Raw genomic sequence first — 18,289 nt, forward strand, 5'->3', positions numbered from 1 at the left:
CAGCCAGGCAAGGGAGAGTGACGTGAGCAAAGACACAGAACATCGATATTGCCCTGGAAGTTCTACAGATTGGAAGACTTAAAACTTTCTGACTTGAGGGAGGTATTTGTGTTGGGCATTATGGGAAAAGAATAGAAAGGTAGAATGAAATTACATGGACTTAACCATTCCTTTAATTTCCAAGTCCAAACTGTCTTTTCTAAAGGGAGAATAATGAAAAAGCCTGGAAGGAACAGATGTTGCTATGCACACATTGAGGGAAAGCCTAGGTAAAATCAGTGTCCAAGGTTAGTGGGAAATGAGAGTTTTTTTTTTTGTAATAGAATTGAGAGGTTGGATGGGTTCTTGAAATCATCTCCTGCTGAGACAGGATAAGGTATAAGTCATCCTAACATGATTAGAAAAGTTATATTTTAGCACTTCTAGAGATAGAGACTGTAATCTCCTTGGTAACTTTCCAGTTCAAAACAAATCCTCACATCAGAAAATCTTTCCTGTAGTGAACACAAGTTTCATTCATTGCAGCCTAAGCCCTGTACATTTGTTTCCATCCTAGTGGAAATCAGGTGATTGCATACCATCAATTCCACTAGTTACTCCAAGACTGGGATGCTGCCATTCAGATGCCCCCCCCCCAATTTGATTTTTCCACTTGCTTAATATTGCACTGTCTCAAACTGGATCTGTTGAATGACTTCATCCAGAAAATTTAAATGACCCTCATCAGTGCTTAGTCAGAATATTGCGTCTCCTTTTAGTTATTTTAAAGATTCTTCAATTTGACTCATAATGGATAATTTCAGATGGCTTACTTTCTTCTACTTTTCCCTATCATCAATACCTCCTCCCCACTGGCTCTCAGAATCCTGGTTTCTCTCAATAGCTTACCTTGGAAATGCCCATTTCCACTTGGTCTGGGTATATAACCATGTGGAAGGAGCAGCTGTAGAGTTAAATGAGCTTAAATTCCCTACTCTACTACATATGCTACTAATCTCTCTGTAGTTTAGTTTCCTTATCTACAAAAGGATGATTAATAAAAGTACCTTCTCGTAGTTTTGCCGTGTGGAAATTATAAAAAGTATTCCCACCGGATCTGGTATATAACACACCTTTAGCTATTATTAACTCTTTTAAGCCTCACCCCATCATATGTCGGGTGTGTGACAACCATTTTGAGCCTGTTTCTTCATCTAATAATGAGTATAATAAGACCTGTTGTAAAGGTTAGTATAGAAATTAAATAAAATACATTCAACTCCTGACATATCATAGTGCTTAATGAATGGAATATTACTAATAGTAAAAGCCTGGTATTCACAAAGGCTTGTCTGTCCTTACATTGTAATAAAGTAAATGACTCAGATTTTAGGCTCAAAAACCTATTTAAATACAGGCATTTCCCATTTCCCTCCAAAGCAGAGTTTCTATACTGTTGTTAATGGCACTGATGATTTAGTATCAAAAACTACCATTTTGTTTGGAAAAAAGTAAAAAAATAAAAATTCCTCAGATATCCACAGATTATTGTAGCTGATCCCTGTAATATTAAAATGTTTTGTTGGATTTGGTAAGAATGAAAGGAAAGCAGAAAAACAAGAGAAAAGAAGCATTTTCAATAAAAGTGTTGAACAAATGATAGGTTGAACAGCATTTCGAAATGCTTTCAAATATAAATTTACAAGGAAAACTTACATACAACCATGAGTCAGTAGTGGCCATGCCAGTAGGGGAAAAGGTTCAAATGTGGCAACTAGAATCCCCATAAGACATTTGCACATATGTGGGAGGTATGAACAGCTTTGCCCCACTCGGGAGCTATTGGACCTAAGCAACCACATCCAACAACACGTCAGTCCTGGAGAGCGTAGCTTCAGCTGAAATCTGGGAAGGGTATGAGCCAGAATAAAGCAGAGATTCCTCCTCTGGGATTTCCTGTCACTTGCCTCTTCTTGTGTGCAAGGCTGTTACTGTGAATAAGTTAGTCTTGCGTTCAGGGTCACATTCTCCCTCCTAAGCTCCAAGGCTCCTGATTCTCGCTGAATGGAAAAATTTGAGATTACTGACATTAATTTCACCAATAATTTTTATTAACTCCTGAAATGTTTAAGCATGATTCATTTTTTCCTTTTCAATGTTGAACAGTTGCTCAAATCTCAGAGAAAATAATCATGAAGAATTTTTAAAGTAGAAGAAAAATTTTAGTTTTATGTTATGCTGATAAAAGTTGGCCTTTCTACCTAAAATATTGAGCTTCAAGAAATTTCGTTTTTTTATTATACCACCAAAGCCGATGTTACAAACTGCCACCAAAATTAGGGACAAGTAACAGCATCTCTTGACTGATGAGGTATATTTCCAATTATTTATTTTTTTATGTAATACATTTACATATTATAAGATTCAAAAAATTTTAAAAGACATAGTGAAATCTCTTTCTTCCATTCCTGTCCTTAGGAAACCCTGCTTCTTCCCAGTAGACAACTGAGTGATTTCTCGTGCATCTTCCACAGATATTTATATTTGTTTGAAAATAAATAAATATCCTTTTTTCTTTTTACAAAAATAGCAATTTTTTCATACTGCTCAGCACTTTATTTTTTACTGAATATATCTTGTAGAGCATTCCATAGTAATATAAAAAGAGCTTCCTCATTCTTTTTTATAACTCTAGGTACCATAATTTATTTAATAAAAACTATTGATAGAATTCAGATTGTTTCCTCAATTTCTTTGTTAAAATCATCTGTATTAGTCAGGGTTCTCTAGGGAAACAGAACAAACTGGATATATATGATAATGAAAATATTATGAGATTTTTCTAAGAATTATCTCAGGCAACCATGGGGTTGGGTAAGTCCAAATTCTGTAGGGCAGGCCACAAGCTAGGAACTCCAATGAAGGTTTTTGATGCATCCCCAGGAGAAGCTGGCTGACTGAAATAGAGATGAAAATCCACTTTTCTGACTGCTGAAATCATCACTTCTCCCTTTAAGGTCTTCAACTGATTGGATGAGACTTCTCTCAATGTTGAAGGCAATCTCAGTTGATTATAGATGTAATCAGCCATAGGTACAATCAAGTCACTGATGATTTAAATCTACGAAAAATGCTCACAGTAACTATCAGGCCAGTACTTGTTTGACCAAACAACTAGACACCATAACCTGGCCAAGTTGAGCCATAAACTTAACCATTACAGCAAAGATTCCATTGAATACAATGACCTTATTCATAGATGATTCTGTATAGTGCAAATATATCTGATGTATAAATTCCTAGAAGTTATTACTGGGTCAAAGAGTAGACGCATTTTTAATTTGATAGATATTGACAATTGTTTGATTCGCTGTTTTCCTGCATACTCACCCACATAATGAACTATCAAATGTTGCCAATTTTAAGAAGTTAAAATGGTAATTCAGTATAAGTTTAATTTTCATTTCTATTATGAGTGAAAACAAATATATGTTTAAAAGTTGCTTGTATTGTCTTTTTTATAAACTGTCAGTTGATGAGATTCAAAATGTAAAACCATGAAAAAACAGGATTATATGAAAGTTTAAATGAAGTGAATAAATGTCTATCTCTCCAATAAAAAGATGAGCATCTTTCTCCAGACACATTTTTACTGGAATGAAATAAGAGTAATCTTAAAAAGAAGCTGAATGCTGGGCTGGTTATGTTTTAGGTCAGCCCAACATCCATTGTACTAAGCAGTTTTATTACTATTTTACCATGTGTCAGGTGCAAGGGTAAACACTTTACATTTGTTTTCTCGGTTAATTGTTGTAACAACCATGTAAGGTTAGTTCCAAATCACAAATGGGAAACTGAGGCACAGGACGGTCAGGTAGCCTGTCCAAGTCCACCTAGCTGGTTTGTTCACATAGCTAGTAAATGGTTCTACCACTTACTGCTCAGAGAGTTTAACTGCGGAGTCCCCTACTTAACCACAAATTTATGCTACCTTGAGAATGTGGGTTTATAGATTTCAACATTCTGTCAAAATAACTCCAGCCCCCAGGAAATGAATTCAGCTTCCGGGGGGCACATTTTGCATTTCACTTCCCCTGGTGGGCCATTATAGGGACCAACATCCTCTAGGAACTTTAGGACCCTAAAGTGACATCAAACAAAGGTCCTCCTGCTCAATGAAGTGTTAAAAATTGTATTGATGATATATTATCAACATTTAAGAGTTAGGGTGAAGACATCTCCCAAGAGGAATAATATTAAAATGACCCAATAAAAGCAAAAGAGCTTATTTTGTCATGAAAACATAGATTGGTAGTTTTATTAATAACTAATTGGCATTCTTTTTGATAAAACAATATCTCACCATACAAATACATTTTACTATTTAGGCAAAATATGATGAGAAACAGACAATATTCTGTTCATTTAAGCAAATTTAAATATTTTGAGAAAACTTAGAATGGTCTCCATCATGATTTGGCCTTATATGCTGAGTTCATAGTGTGGGGATAAGAGTGACTGGGACTTGGAAAAAGGTGGCTGGGACCCCAGCGCCACCACCATCCTTTAATATGCCTTAATGCATATTTAAAAAATTCTTCTCTCCTGAGAAAAATTAGAAAAAAGATTAGAAAATTAGAAAAAATTAGAAAAAAGATACCTCCTCTGAGTGTATGAAGTCCCAGACAGAACACAAGACTTGGCAAAGGGGCCTTGGGCTAGCTTTCAGCCCTCACTAGCTTCCTCATCTGAATGATTTTATACACTGTCCAAAAGGCACAGCTGCCAGTACTGTGTCCCATTTTCTTCTCTTCCTTTGGAAATGCAGTTGAGCTCCTTCAGATGATCCCTTGGGCATAACCCAAACACCTTGGTTGTTTTGTGCCCAAAGTGTGCTAAGCTGGAGTCATGTAAGGCAGCTGAAGTTTCCTCCATCCCTTATATTCTGATCAGTGGGTTCAAACTATGTAGTTTGGCACACCCAGGAAGAACCCTATAAGCAGCCTGACTCTGACAACACTCCACAGCGAACCTATGCATGGCAATTAATGACATTAAGGAAACATACCTTCTATGAACGTCTTAAGGTCATAGGTCCCAATATTTTATATGAGCTCCTTCTAATCCCAAGGGTTCCTTTCTAAATGAAGCACATATAAATTACAGACAAACATTTTGTACATTTGCAGTATTACTCTATTCCTTCTCAGTTTCCTCTACTTCTCTTTAACATAGACCTTAAGGAGATTATGTGGTAATATAATATATACCACTGTACTTATACCACTGAAAACTTCAACCCTTCTCCTATCTTCTTCTTGTGAGCCCTTTCATTCTTTGATACTCAATTCACTCACTCCCTGAATGTGGTTTATTTGCTGTGCCCTCTGTCCACCCCTGTTTGCGGATGGCAGTGCACAATGACACAGGGCGTTTTGGGGTTAGTCCTCAGCTCGGCCCCTTTCCAAAGCTGGGACCAAAAGCCAGGGGAACTCATTTTGCCTGTTCCCTTTGCCATAAGCCCCATCCAAAGCCAGTATTGGTACTGGCCACATCCAATTCACAAGGCACATCTGGGTTCACCCCACCCTAAAGCCTGAGCCTGTGCAATAGCCTGTTTGGCTTTTTCAAAAGCAGTCTGCTGTGAACATTCCATTCCCATGTTGTTCCGTTCCTGACTAGGACATACAAAGGTTTTAGAACCTGCGCTAAATGGAGAATAAATGGTCTCCAATAACCCAAAAAAACAAGGAAAGTCATAAGCTGTCTAGGAGGTTGTGGAGTGGGATAATCTTGCACCTTATCGCAGCAGAGGGAATAGTGAACAGAGTGACCTCTGCTGGCGGTTTCCACATTTTTAAATCTTGAGCTACCAAACCAAGTCAAATAGTGGGACTATGAAGATATCCTTGTGGTAGCACGGTAAATGTCCACGGCTGTCCTTCCCACATGAAGGTGAACACGGGCTGACTGGAGGGATCTAAAGAAGTGCCAAAAAAAAAAAAAAAAAAAAAGGCATTAGCGAGATCCAACACAAAATGAAATTGGCCTAATTGAGCACTTATGTCCTGTACTTACTTCTATATGTGGCTTCCAATCCCAGTGTCCTTATGTGTTGCCCTTATTTGGGGATTTTGACCTACTCCTTATGCTAGGGGGAAGCAGGCATCCCAGACCTCCTCAGCTGGGGGCTGGGCAGAGGGCTATTTACATGGTATCAGCCATGTCCTTTGGACAGAATCCAAGTCCTTCTCTAGTGACCCAGTTTCAAGCTTAATAAACCTCTGCTCCTTGGGAAGCTTGCTCCACAGTTTAACTAATACTGCATTTGGGTGCTAATCAATATCCTCAATTTTAGTGCTAGCAGCTATTAGATCTCTCCACATTTGTCTACATGACACTTGGCTAGGACCATCATGTTCCCTCAGAAGGCGACCCATAGCTCTGACTCCAGCTCTCCTTCACCTTAGGCGATCTGTCTCTCCAAGGTGTACAATCATTTGGGAGCCTGTGAGATGGGCTGTCCTAAAAGTGAGCTAAGAATGAGCACCAAAGTCCCATACCACTGATTGGGAGCAGTATGTACAATTATCTCATTAATTCCTGCTAGGTAAGTTACACTATCTGGTCCAATGCCACCCAGCATAAAAACCTCACGCTTCATCCCTAGCCGCCTCAGTACATCTTGTAGTTCATCAGTGGTATTCCAAAAAGGGGGGTGATGAGGCAAATCCCCCTTGGGGGTCACACCTCTTTACACTGGAATATAAGCCAATTAAATAGCAAATTTGTTTCTATTTTAGGGGCAAACAAATATATGCATTGATGTAGAGAAGGATTGGTGATGAGAGAGGACAATTTACTCATCTCATAGTCTGAAAGCAGTACACCATCTGCACCAGTATATCACAATCACCCTGGCCAATTTGATAAAAGTTTTTTAGGTTTTTACCTATACTGAGTCCCAATTTCTAGTAATTCAGAAATGGTAAAATCTCACATTGTAACATGTATTCTTTGCTCAATGGGTGCAGCTGGGGCTGAGACCACATCATCGGTATCATCCCCATCTGCCTGGGAGCCTGGTTGGTTGGGACATGCTCTGACTTAATCTTGTGCTGGACCAGGGGGCAAACAAATTTACACCCTTCATCCTCCTTCTCCCAGTCGGACTGGGAATCCTCATCACCTGAAGAAAAATCCACTGGGTCCCAAACTTTGAGATCCTAATCAGGGGAAGTTAGAATATATCTTACTTGAAACTTAGGTAACTTTCTCCCCCTTACCTCGGTGTAATATATGCTAATGTTTCCAAATTTTCATCAGCTCAGTGTAGCCTCTCATTGAAAGCATCTTTCAACTCCACTTGGGCTACCCACATATTCCTCTCTAACTTAAGTTCCTCTTCTGGGCAGTGAACTGCCACTTAGGCCATCAAGGTTTCTTCTGCAGCTGATTACAAGGCCTCCAAAAGTGGCCAGGCTACAGCTGCAGTGGCCCAAGTGGCTTCCTTTTTCTTATCCAATAACAACTGTCCTGCAGTCTGTTGCAAGAGGGCTATTAGTCCAGCCAGGGAGTTATAAGCATCTCCATACCCTCCCCAGCGGTCCCCATTCATCTAGGAGGGTAGCTACCCCTCCCCACATGGACGTTGCGGGTCATCCTGGGATTTCCCAGTATTTATGCTTTCTACAGCAGGCAGTCCTTTGGTCTCCTGGCTGGCTCACCAAATGCTCCAGCCGAACTCAACCCCAAGACAAAAGAACATTCCAGGCAAAAAGTTAAAATGAATTTTAATTAGGGACTTACTTACAGGAGGATTTTTTCCAGTGGCAGCTGGTTGGGAAATGGAAGTCAATGATCCGCACAAACAAGAGGAAGAGGAGTGCTTTATATAGCTCAGCAGAGCCTCCCTAGAATTGGTTACAAAGGAGCTTCAGCTGAGTCTCATAAAAGTTGATTTCAGCAGATCCTGGAGAGATTTGGCTACAAAGAAATCTTAGCTGAGTCTTATTAAAGTCGATTACCAACAGCACTTAGGCTCAATGACCTTCAATGTCTGTGCTCTGGTCAGCGGGCTGCTGAGTACTCAAGGCTCCACCCTTTTCCTTAAGGGAGGGGGTGGGTGCCAACCCCTGAGCTGCCACAGACATTTTCCCGAACTCGAACCATCACAAAAGACATCCTTCCTCTTTGGACATACTCTTACCTGGCACTGCCGTTCCCCATGGTCATTCTCACTGATTAAATCCACTACAAACCAGTTATCATCTTACAGGGGATCAGCTTTATGGTGACCTGGGGGCTGCTCGTATTTGGTCAAGGCTTAAAAGCCATGCAGGTGCTGGAATTCTTCTATGGCTTGGTCTCCACCACCGAGGTGGCCTACTATGCTTACACATGCAGTGTGGTTAGCCTGGGACATTTCCAGAGGGTGAGCAGCTAGTGTAGGAGCATGACACTGATAGCTACACAGTGGCCTTTATGTTGCCCACCTTCTGGTAACCCTCACCAATCTTTGTACCTTTACCTCCTTGGCATCTGTCTCTTGGCCTTCCTTCCTCACTTTTTCTACCAATGCCCAAGAAAAGCATGTTCTTTCACACAACACCCAGCAAAGAAGCTCCTCAAAAGCCATCAGGTAAAGATGCTGTCGTGGATGAGCCCTGTAAGGATCAACAACCAGGCCATTAATACTTTCAGGACCTGTGGATGATGGCCAGTTGAGCAGCCCAAAGCTGAAAAATGTGGCCTTGAGAGTTTTTACACAGTGGTTCTGAGATTTGAGGGAGTACTACACCTCAAAGCAGCCTTTCTACTGGTACCTCTGGTGGGCTTTTTCCATGGCAGATTTTAACCAGGTTTTGAACTATGTTCAAATCCTGTGGGATTACAGGGCATGTCCCAAAGCTCTACAAATCATAATGGAGCAGTAGAAGCTCTTGCAACCTTTGGAGGGGCTGTGGCAGCCTTTGCAGTAGATTACATGAAAGTCAACTGAGATCCTTTGGGAGAGTTGGCATTGGTGATCTTCTCAGCAAAAGATGTGGGTTCTCTATTTCTCATGCATTACACAACTAATATTTGGGGGTGCTATACTGGTCATTTGATATTCAAGTTACAGGTTTCTTATAATCATAGCAGCATTTCAGATCACTGTGAATCTCAGCATGGAACACCACACCCTGATGTTCAGAATCAACACCTTCATTGCCTTAGCCATCATAACTGTGGCTATGATTGACAACCAAAGCCTAGGGCTTACAGTCAGTATTCAGTTTTTTATTTATAGAAGTTGTTTCTCAGTCATCACTGGAATTTTCCTAATGAAACGCATTTACATAAACTATGTAAAATATATAATTTACATTTACATTTACATTTACATAAACTATGTAAAATATATATAAAACTATATAAAAGATGGTTTTAGCTAGGTCTCACTTAACATGGTCTTAGAGGATGGGCAACTCTGATTGAAAATATATGGTACTATGCTTATGTACTCAAGTATTTTAATGTTTTGTCCTAGATCAAGATATTGTGAAAGACTGAACCATCATGAAGCTCATCAAAACCACATCAAAACCTCAGCTACTGTCCTTGTGTACTGGGTATAAAAAAGGTTTAGTTGACCAAATTGAAACAAATCATGTATATGGTTTCAGTAAGCCACTGAGACCCTACTGAGACTTCAAATACTATTTTAACACATTCAAGTTCATGCCAAAATAACATGGAAATCAGAAAAGTGGGATTATTCAAAAGCAGAAACATGAGTTGTCCTAGAGTGAAATATGTGTGTGTAAACATATATATATATATGTATATATCAACCTTCTGTGTCCTATCTCATAAAAATGTGATTTGTTTTGATTTGGATAATATATTAAGTGATCAATATGTAACAACTATGATTACTATACTAATATTGTATATTTCCAAAAAATGGTAGAATGGGTGAAAATATGTAATGCCCACAAACTGAAGCAAAATTATAAAAGAACACATTTTAATTAAACTTTACCATGATCTGCATGGAAAGTCATCAGTTCTTCTCAAATTAATTTATAGGTTTGTTGCAATTTGTGACAAATATTGAAAGACAGGACCTCAATATGTTAAGAGGGTTTATATTTGGTTAATGGAGCTATGGATTCTTTCTGCTGTCTGTATTCTGTGAACTTTTTTTTGCAATAAATATTGTGCCAGTTTGTACATATTATGTCCCCCAGAAAAAGCCATATTCTTTAATGCAATCTTGTGGGGGCAGATTGATTAACCTTTTTGATTAGGGTGTGACTTCTTGATTGAATGTTTCCATGGAGATTTGACCCCGCCCATTCAAGGTAGGTCTTGATTAGTTTACTGGATTCCTTTAAAGGGAGCTCCCACAGAGAGCAGAGGGAGGAAAATGCCCTAGGATATACTAATCCGGGACACACAGACCCTTGGAAGCCAACAGAGTTGCTTGTCGACTCTTTGAGATGCTAGCCCAGAGTTTGCTCCAAAGAAGCTAAGAGAGGAAAAATGCCCTAACAGATGCTTGCTGATGCTTAGAGATTCTTGGAGATGCAGACAGAAGGACATTTGGAGATGCTAAACTAAGAGAAACACAGAAACATTTTGGAGAAAGCCATTTTGAAGCCAGAACCCAGGGGCAAAGAATCAGCAGGCACCAGCCACATGACTGTCCAGCTAACAGAGGTTTACAGATACCATTGGTTGTTCTTCAGTGAAGGTATACTCGTGTTGATACCTTAATTTGGACATTTTCATGGCCTTCATATTGTAAATTTGTAACCAAATAAACTCCCTTTATAAAAGCCCATCCATTTCTGGTATTTTGCATAAAAGCAACAGCATTAGCAGACCGGAACAGATTTGTTTTTGCTTTCACACACACACACACACACACACACACACACACACACACAAACCAATAGGATACTTACTAACATAGAGTCATTCTAAAGATTGAATGGGGCAATGTATTAAAGCACTAAGTACAGTTCCTGGTATATGATAATTGCTCAATAAATACTAGCTGCTTTTATTACATTACATTTATTACTATTATTAATTAAATAATTTTAAACCCCAGAGTACCCTCTGGGCAGAGGCAAAGCATTTTTGGCTGGATCTGAGGTCAGAAGCAACCTCCTATCCAGCTGATGAATATTCTAGATTTATTCCTAATCAGCCAGCCTTCCCTGCATTCTCCAGACCATAGAATGATCTATAGCTGACCAGTACCCCAGGAAAGTTCTGCTTCAAACCTACAATACTTCACTGAGCTGGCAGCCAGAATTCACCCTGATGTGCTCACCCCCAAGAAGGTATGCTCTTTACATTTCCCTCAGGAAATAAGAACTTCATTGAGCTATTTGTTTTGTTGGGTCTGTGCTGATAAAATGGCTGGCTATTTGAAACAGCTCCAGTATTTGCAAGGCAACAAAGAAAGGAAGTTTGGGATGATGTGCACATGGTAATGAATACACCAAACACAAAGTCCTGAGTGTTCCTGTCCCAGGACAGTTATATTTTCATTATTGCCCCTCAGACCTGGAAGCAACACAGGAAGCTGAGTCACCCAATAAAATATTCTGGTTGGCAAGAATATCTCTGTAAATCAACTTATGTTCCTAAAATCTGGGCTGTTTTACTCTAACTTCCATTCTTCTCCCACTCACGAATATCATTTTTTTTTAGTTTATTTTCTATATAGAAATTCTAACAGCCCAATTCTTTCCACAGGAAACAGTTTGCTTCAAATGCTTAACAAGGATAGAGCATTCTTTAATGTGTGGTTTCTGTCTGGAATTTAACAAGACAAGGTGGTTCTTAGAAAGCAACTTTTCTTATTCTAAGAATTATTACTTTGTTTTGATATACAAGTTTTCAAATTATGTTATCCTTTCTATATACCCTAATCTACCCCTCCCACTCAAAAAAATAGTCATCAAAATTTTCCTTAGGCCAACATATATGCCCCAGATGCAGCCCTCATTTTCTCTTTCATCATGTCTTTCACCCACTAATAACTATTTCTTGTAGCATATCCAGAAGGTATTTAGACTAGGCTGATATGCTAAGCAAACCACATTTAACTATAGAGAAAAAGAAGCCACAATTGGTCATCAGCGTGACTCACCCCAGGCTTCTACTACCACACCCAAACCACTCACGCTGCGAATACTTCTGTCAGAGTTAACCCAGAAAACCAAGCCACCACGCAGAGCAAGATTCTGTGTTTCAAAGAAATCTGTCCCTCTCTTTGGTGTTCACAGTAGTCTTAATCTTTGTTGCACATCATTTCACATTGCTAATTTAATGGTGTTGGGATTTTTGTTGTTGTGGTTGTTGGTTTTCTTGCATTTCTGTTGTGTTCAAGCTCAGCTTTTCATATGAAGACAATGTGCCGTTTCTGAGATGGGCTTCAATTGCTGTGAACCCACTGCATGTATAGAGTTCCTTTTGTCAAGAGAAATTATCTCTTTGGTTATAATATTCAAAGTCATTTTGGGCATGTGCATAATCCTGATTTTTAAAAATTCAATCGATAAGAGATGCAGTAGTTTCTGGAGAGGATAGAGTTAAGAGCATGCACCAAGGATCATTTAAAGTGTCTGCCCAGCCCATTCCAGATCCTCCTGCTCTGACAAATGTCCCTGATCCACAGGAGAGGAATTCCAGAGCCCCATTTGACTTTACTACTCTACCCTCTTCCTCCCCAACCCACAGTTGATTGGACCAAAGGTAGATCTAATTTGAACTGACCCAAACAGGATGCTTTTTTAGGAGGTAAAGACTGGGTTTAAAAAAAAACAATTAGAATGGAGACAGAGAGAAAAACTTTCTAGGTGGCCAGAACTGTGACATGAAGCACATAAGGCTGGGCTTCCCTGTGGAAACTGACACCCCAGCAAGCCAGCCTGCAGAGAAAGACCAAGCAGGCCCATCAGGAAGCAGAGGTGAAAGATGGAGATATAGGACTTGATCTGGGATTACATGCAGCCTTCCAGCTGGGAGTTCCAGTCTCTAGTGGGGTCCAGTGGTATTTGGACTTCTTTAGTTCTGAAAGGTGCCCTATGTCCTTGAAACTAATATCCTCCCCTTTATGTTTTAACAACTACAAGTTGGTTTTCTTCTATTATTTACAATCAAAAGCATCTCAACAAATCCAGAGCATAACCAGAAAATGCAGAATATGCAGATATTTTAGGGTAAAGTTCACAGGCAATAATTTTTCAAAGTTATTTTCCTGTGGTCCTCAATAAGGAATACAATTTACATTGCAACCAGTACATATAAATATATATAAATAATTAGAACCCAGGTTTCATGAAATAATACCCTTATTACCTATGATCAAGTAATAGTGTAGTAAATAATATAAAGTATGTTTTATTAAGATGTAAATACAAATTAGAAACAAATCCAAACCAAACAATAAAAAATTAAAATTAGCAAAGATTTTATTTAATGCCACAGCTGTGCTTGTGTATTATGTTTATTCCAGTCTGGAACATATAAAGATAATGCATCCTGCATTTCTGGTGCACCATTGAGCCTGGTTTTTTCCTTTGTTTTCAACTGGCTCAGGGTTGAAAATTCTGTTTCACACAAATAGCTTCCTGAAAATGATAACAGAAGCAGTGCATTCTGATATTTTATCTTCTATTCTATTTTATTCTATTCTCTTTTTTCCCTCTCTGGTGGCAATATACTAAATCAATTTTATAATCTACTAATTGGTTATGACCCACAATTTGAAAAACAGTGGGCCAGAATATATTGTTAAATTGCCTACTATTAACCAACAGTTAAGATAAAGCAAGTGCATTGCCAATAATTACAGCATCGTCCCTGCTTGAGCCAGGTATCTTTCATAAAGCTCCCTACAAGAAACCCCACTCCTCTTAATATGGGTATAACTTTTAATTCTTATTGTTGGAAAGGCATCCCCATAAAAAACCCAGGGCTACCATTCAAACCCATTTCTCTCTATTTGGTTCTCATGAAATAAAGAAAAGTTGTCCTAAACCTTCCCTTTGCCTAGGCCCATCTGTCTCCCAGCTTTATCCACCCTTCTCCACAGGAAGCCAGCTTTTCAATCAGATTGGTCTCCTCACTGGGACACGCAGAAGCCATGCTCCTTTCTCCCTCACTGAAGTTTTCCATGTTGCTTTTTTCCCTGGAGAGCCTCATTCCCTCTCTGTGTATCTAAACTGCACATTCTTCAGGGCCCAGCATGAACCCACCCACCTTGAGGCTTTGGCTAGCATTCTGCCCAACAATCTTCTCTTCTTTTTCTGACCTCTTACAGGCCTTGAAACATTTCTCATATGTATTATTGGCATAGAAAAGTGTTTAGTATCCTATGTTAGATAAAGAATCCATGTATGAAAAAAGCATCTGTTATAGAGCTACAGATAAAGATAAAGCTATAGATATAATTATATATCAAAAGATGAACTATGTTAGATTTGGGGTAATTCTATTTCAGTTTTATTTTCCCAGTCTATATTTTCTTAATTATTTCTACAATAAGTACATAGTGTGCAAAAAAAAAAATAAGAAAGGAAAAGTCTGAATTCCACAATCTGGCTTTCAAGGACTTCTACAAATTGAGCCTCCCCAAAATATAGCACAACCCAATATGGTCTTGAATTGCTCTTTTCTCATTTATTCAGGTTAGCTTCTACTTCCAAATATGTTGTGATATACTTGAAGATTCAGACTATATTTCCTTATTTTTTTCTTCATTTTTCTGTTTCCTTAACTCTGATTTAAAAGCTAGTTATTGATTAACTTATTTTTGATGAATATGAGTAAAGTCAAGTGAAAAGTTATACTATGTATATTTAGATGGTATTTGTGGTATGTTTTTCTTCATTCAAACCCCTGAAATCTCTGTAGAGGTATATAATATACTACTTCTCAGATTAAAACATGGCATCAGAGGAAAAGATTATTTGTTTTTGAAACTGATACCATGAGGTAACCACACAAGCTAAACATAAAATTTCTATGCCAACATATACAATATATGTAAGAAATATACCTGTACATATATTGTAATCATATATATAATCATACTCCATGATTCAGTCTTCTTAAGGAAAATATATAGGAAGGAGACTATAGGAAGTAAATAAAAGTGAAAAGTAAGGAAAAAGACAATTTACACAAGAAAATAATTAAGAAAAAGGAAAGATGCAAGGGAAGGAAAAAAGGAAGAAAAAAGAGGAAAAAGAGAAAGGATGGCTAAATGAGAGGAATGAATAAAAAGGGGGAAGTGAAGCAAGATTTTTGAGGAGAAAACAATAAATATTAGAACAAAGCTACCCCTAGAAAATACAGAATACTACTCCATTTATTTATTTATTCATTTATCCATTTATCCTTTATTCATCTATTTATTTATGCTTGCCAGGACTTTGATATTTAAAGATAGCTATTTTGGTCCCCCAAGTCCATTTTTGTTGTTGCTGTTCTGTCTAAATAAACCAAAATAAAATAGTCCTTAGTTTTCTAAATATTGGGTCAAAACACAAGATAAAGATCAGAGGGAAAAGAAGAAAAAGACAAGAATTTAAAAATAATTCATCAATATTTTATCTATCTTTAATCTATTTGCTTTCTAACCTGGGACTTCACATGCACTTTATGAATTCTCACAGCAAATTCATGAGATTTTATTAGTACCCCTATTTTACATGCAAGGAAATAGTGTTTCAGGAAGGTATCTGTCCCACAGCTGGGAGATCCAAAGCTAGGTCTGCTAACTACCTTTTATCTACAAGTCAGTGCTCTTCTCTAGAAATAACAACTCGATCCTTCTCTGTTAATCACCTCTTTTTCTGGGTCTCAGAACTCTCTAAATGAAACAACATTCATTCAAGAGCCTATTTTTTTCCCCAGCCCACTGACACATCCACACCTGCAGCCACTGCCCACCCTTAAACTTTGGGTAGGATGACTGTTTGAGCCCAGGTAGAAGAAGCATGAAGATGGGAAAGAATTTCAAGGTGATAAATACCTGTTTCGCTTAATCTCAATACCGGAATAGGTCTGGTTCTACCCTAAGGGGATGGGGCTGGACTAGTTGACTTGGAGTTTCGACTTTGACTGAGAGAATCTTTAGCAGGTCTAACCCCATGCCACACTCTGGCGCAGAACAGAGATCTCCCTGGATCCCACTAGGATATATCTGAGGCAATCGCTGAATCATGTGAATGCCTCTGTTGATTTGGGAGAGTATGGCAGAGGGGTGAACAGTCTTGAAAGGTAGCTTTCTGGGTCATAGGTTCTGGGAGACATTACTCCAGTACTGGGTTGAAACCAAACCAGTCCTTCACAAGGGTGTGAGGGTGTGGTCTCAACTCTTGCCTAGTTACCTCCCCAAACCTGTTGTCCTACAGGAATTTATGATGGTTCCTGTGCAGTGTATGTGCTTCTTCTGAAGTAAGCATTAGTCAGCCTTTCACTTCTGGAGTTCCTGTGACCACCATTTCTGTCACCAGCTTTTTTTCCTGGGATACCTCACGTATCACATCTTAAATCTTGTTCTGTGTCATTTTAAAATAGCGAAGATGATCATGTGTCCAAATAAAGCATGTCAAGTATGAATCTTAAAATAAACCAATGCCTACCCTTACTCTGTACTCTTGGTATAGAATTCATTCCTTGTATGGGTTTTGCTGGAAAGCTGTGTCAAAAGGACTTATTACGTGGGACGTTTAATTGGAGGTTTCACAGAGGGGTAACCTAAACATGTTTTCATCTTGATAGGTGTGCACGAGTTGATTGTATCTGTAACTAAACTTATAATTAGGTTACTGTGGATTACTCAGTTAGTTTCCACTGCATGTTCTTCCCCCAGGATTCTAATTGGGTACTATTAAGACTAAAATGATATTAATTCAATTATCTTTGCTTAAAAATATCCCTGTTGATCAGTATCTTATTGATTCCACATTTCCCCTAGAAATGTATTTTTCTTACACCATAAATATTTTAATAATAGACACTGTGTAGCATACCATTTGTAGTTATCAAACAAAGCAAAAGCAAACATTAGAATCAGGATTGGAGGAGATCAGGACCATCCCTGACAGTTGTCATCTTTCCTCTGCCCCAGGTGACTACTGCAGGTAGAATTCTGTACTGGTGAAGAGCATGGGCTTTGGGCTCAGACAAATATAGGTTTGAATCACAGCTCTAGTTCTTAACTGCAAGACCTTAGGCAATTTGCTAAATCTCTCTAAGACTCAGTTTCTTTACCTGTAAAATGACCCTACTAATATCCACCTTACAGGGCTGTTTTTGTTTGTTTGTTTGTTTGTTTTGATTTGCTTCTAGCCCATACATCTTTATTGTCCCAGGTATGGGATTTCCAAACAGGCTGTTCCTGTCCTACACCAGCTCAGCTCTAAAGATCCTCACCCTAGTTCCTGAGGGAGACCAGCTCCCTGGTGGAAGGGATCAGAAATCGGTGGATATGGTTGTTCCCTGAACACCACAGTTTGGCTGAAGAGGGAGACTCGTTTGTGATCTGGGTCCTCTCTTAACTGTCTGCACCTGCACCTATGCCACGGCTCTGCCCAGAACAGGGAGGCCACAGCCCAGAGTGTCCTCCATGCAGCCCCAGACTGTGGGAGTCCATTTTGTGCTTGATTTTTTGGCTGAAGGTCTGGAGGGTGATCATATCACCCCCCACGTAGGTACAAGAAACACCATAATCATCGTCAGGCCTGAATCTACTGCCAGAGGAAAAGAGACGGGAGAAAGTGTGAGCTCAGTTAGAAACGGGTGGTTTCTACTTCACATGCTCTCTGCTTGTGTCCAAGTATTTCCCATCCTGAGAAAAAGGAAACTGATCCAGTTGTAAAAAGTGATGTTGACCAGAACAGCACAAAGTCATGCATCTTGGGAAATAACCCAAGGGTCATATAAGTAAAAATCCTGTTAAAGCAAAATGGTTTTACAAAGATTTTCCATGACAACCATCATAATTGTGCTTTAACAATTTGAATGACAAGTCACCCTCAATGTATAATCTTGTGCAACAAATGCCTTTGGAACCTGGACTGGATCCAATTAACAAACACTATGCACACTGTTGACACTGCAGTTATGGAGAACTGAACTGAAATTATTTTTGTATTTTTTTCTCTTCTACAGCTCTGTATGTGTTACTAAGCAGCACCCAACAAATCCCTGCACATATCTCCATCACAAACTAGCCAGGATCCCCAGTAAAAAGCCAAACCACTCATAGAAGCAAAACAAAACAAATCTCAAA

General features: G+C 38.9%; 1 pseudogene; it reads left to right on the plus strand.

The window, feature by feature from the left end:
- The first annotated feature begins 2,843 nt into the window (after positions 1-2,843).
- Positions 2,844-18,289, plus strand: part of LOC119507660 — a 28,046-nt pseudogene continuing 12,600 nt past the window's right edge.

This window comes from Choloepus didactylus, chromosome 13 (assembly GCF_015220235.1).
Source record: "Choloepus didactylus isolate mChoDid1 chromosome 13, mChoDid1.pri, whole genome shotgun sequence".
NCBI classification, from domain to species: Eukaryota; Metazoa; Chordata; class Mammalia; order Pilosa; family Megalonychidae; genus Choloepus; species Choloepus didactylus.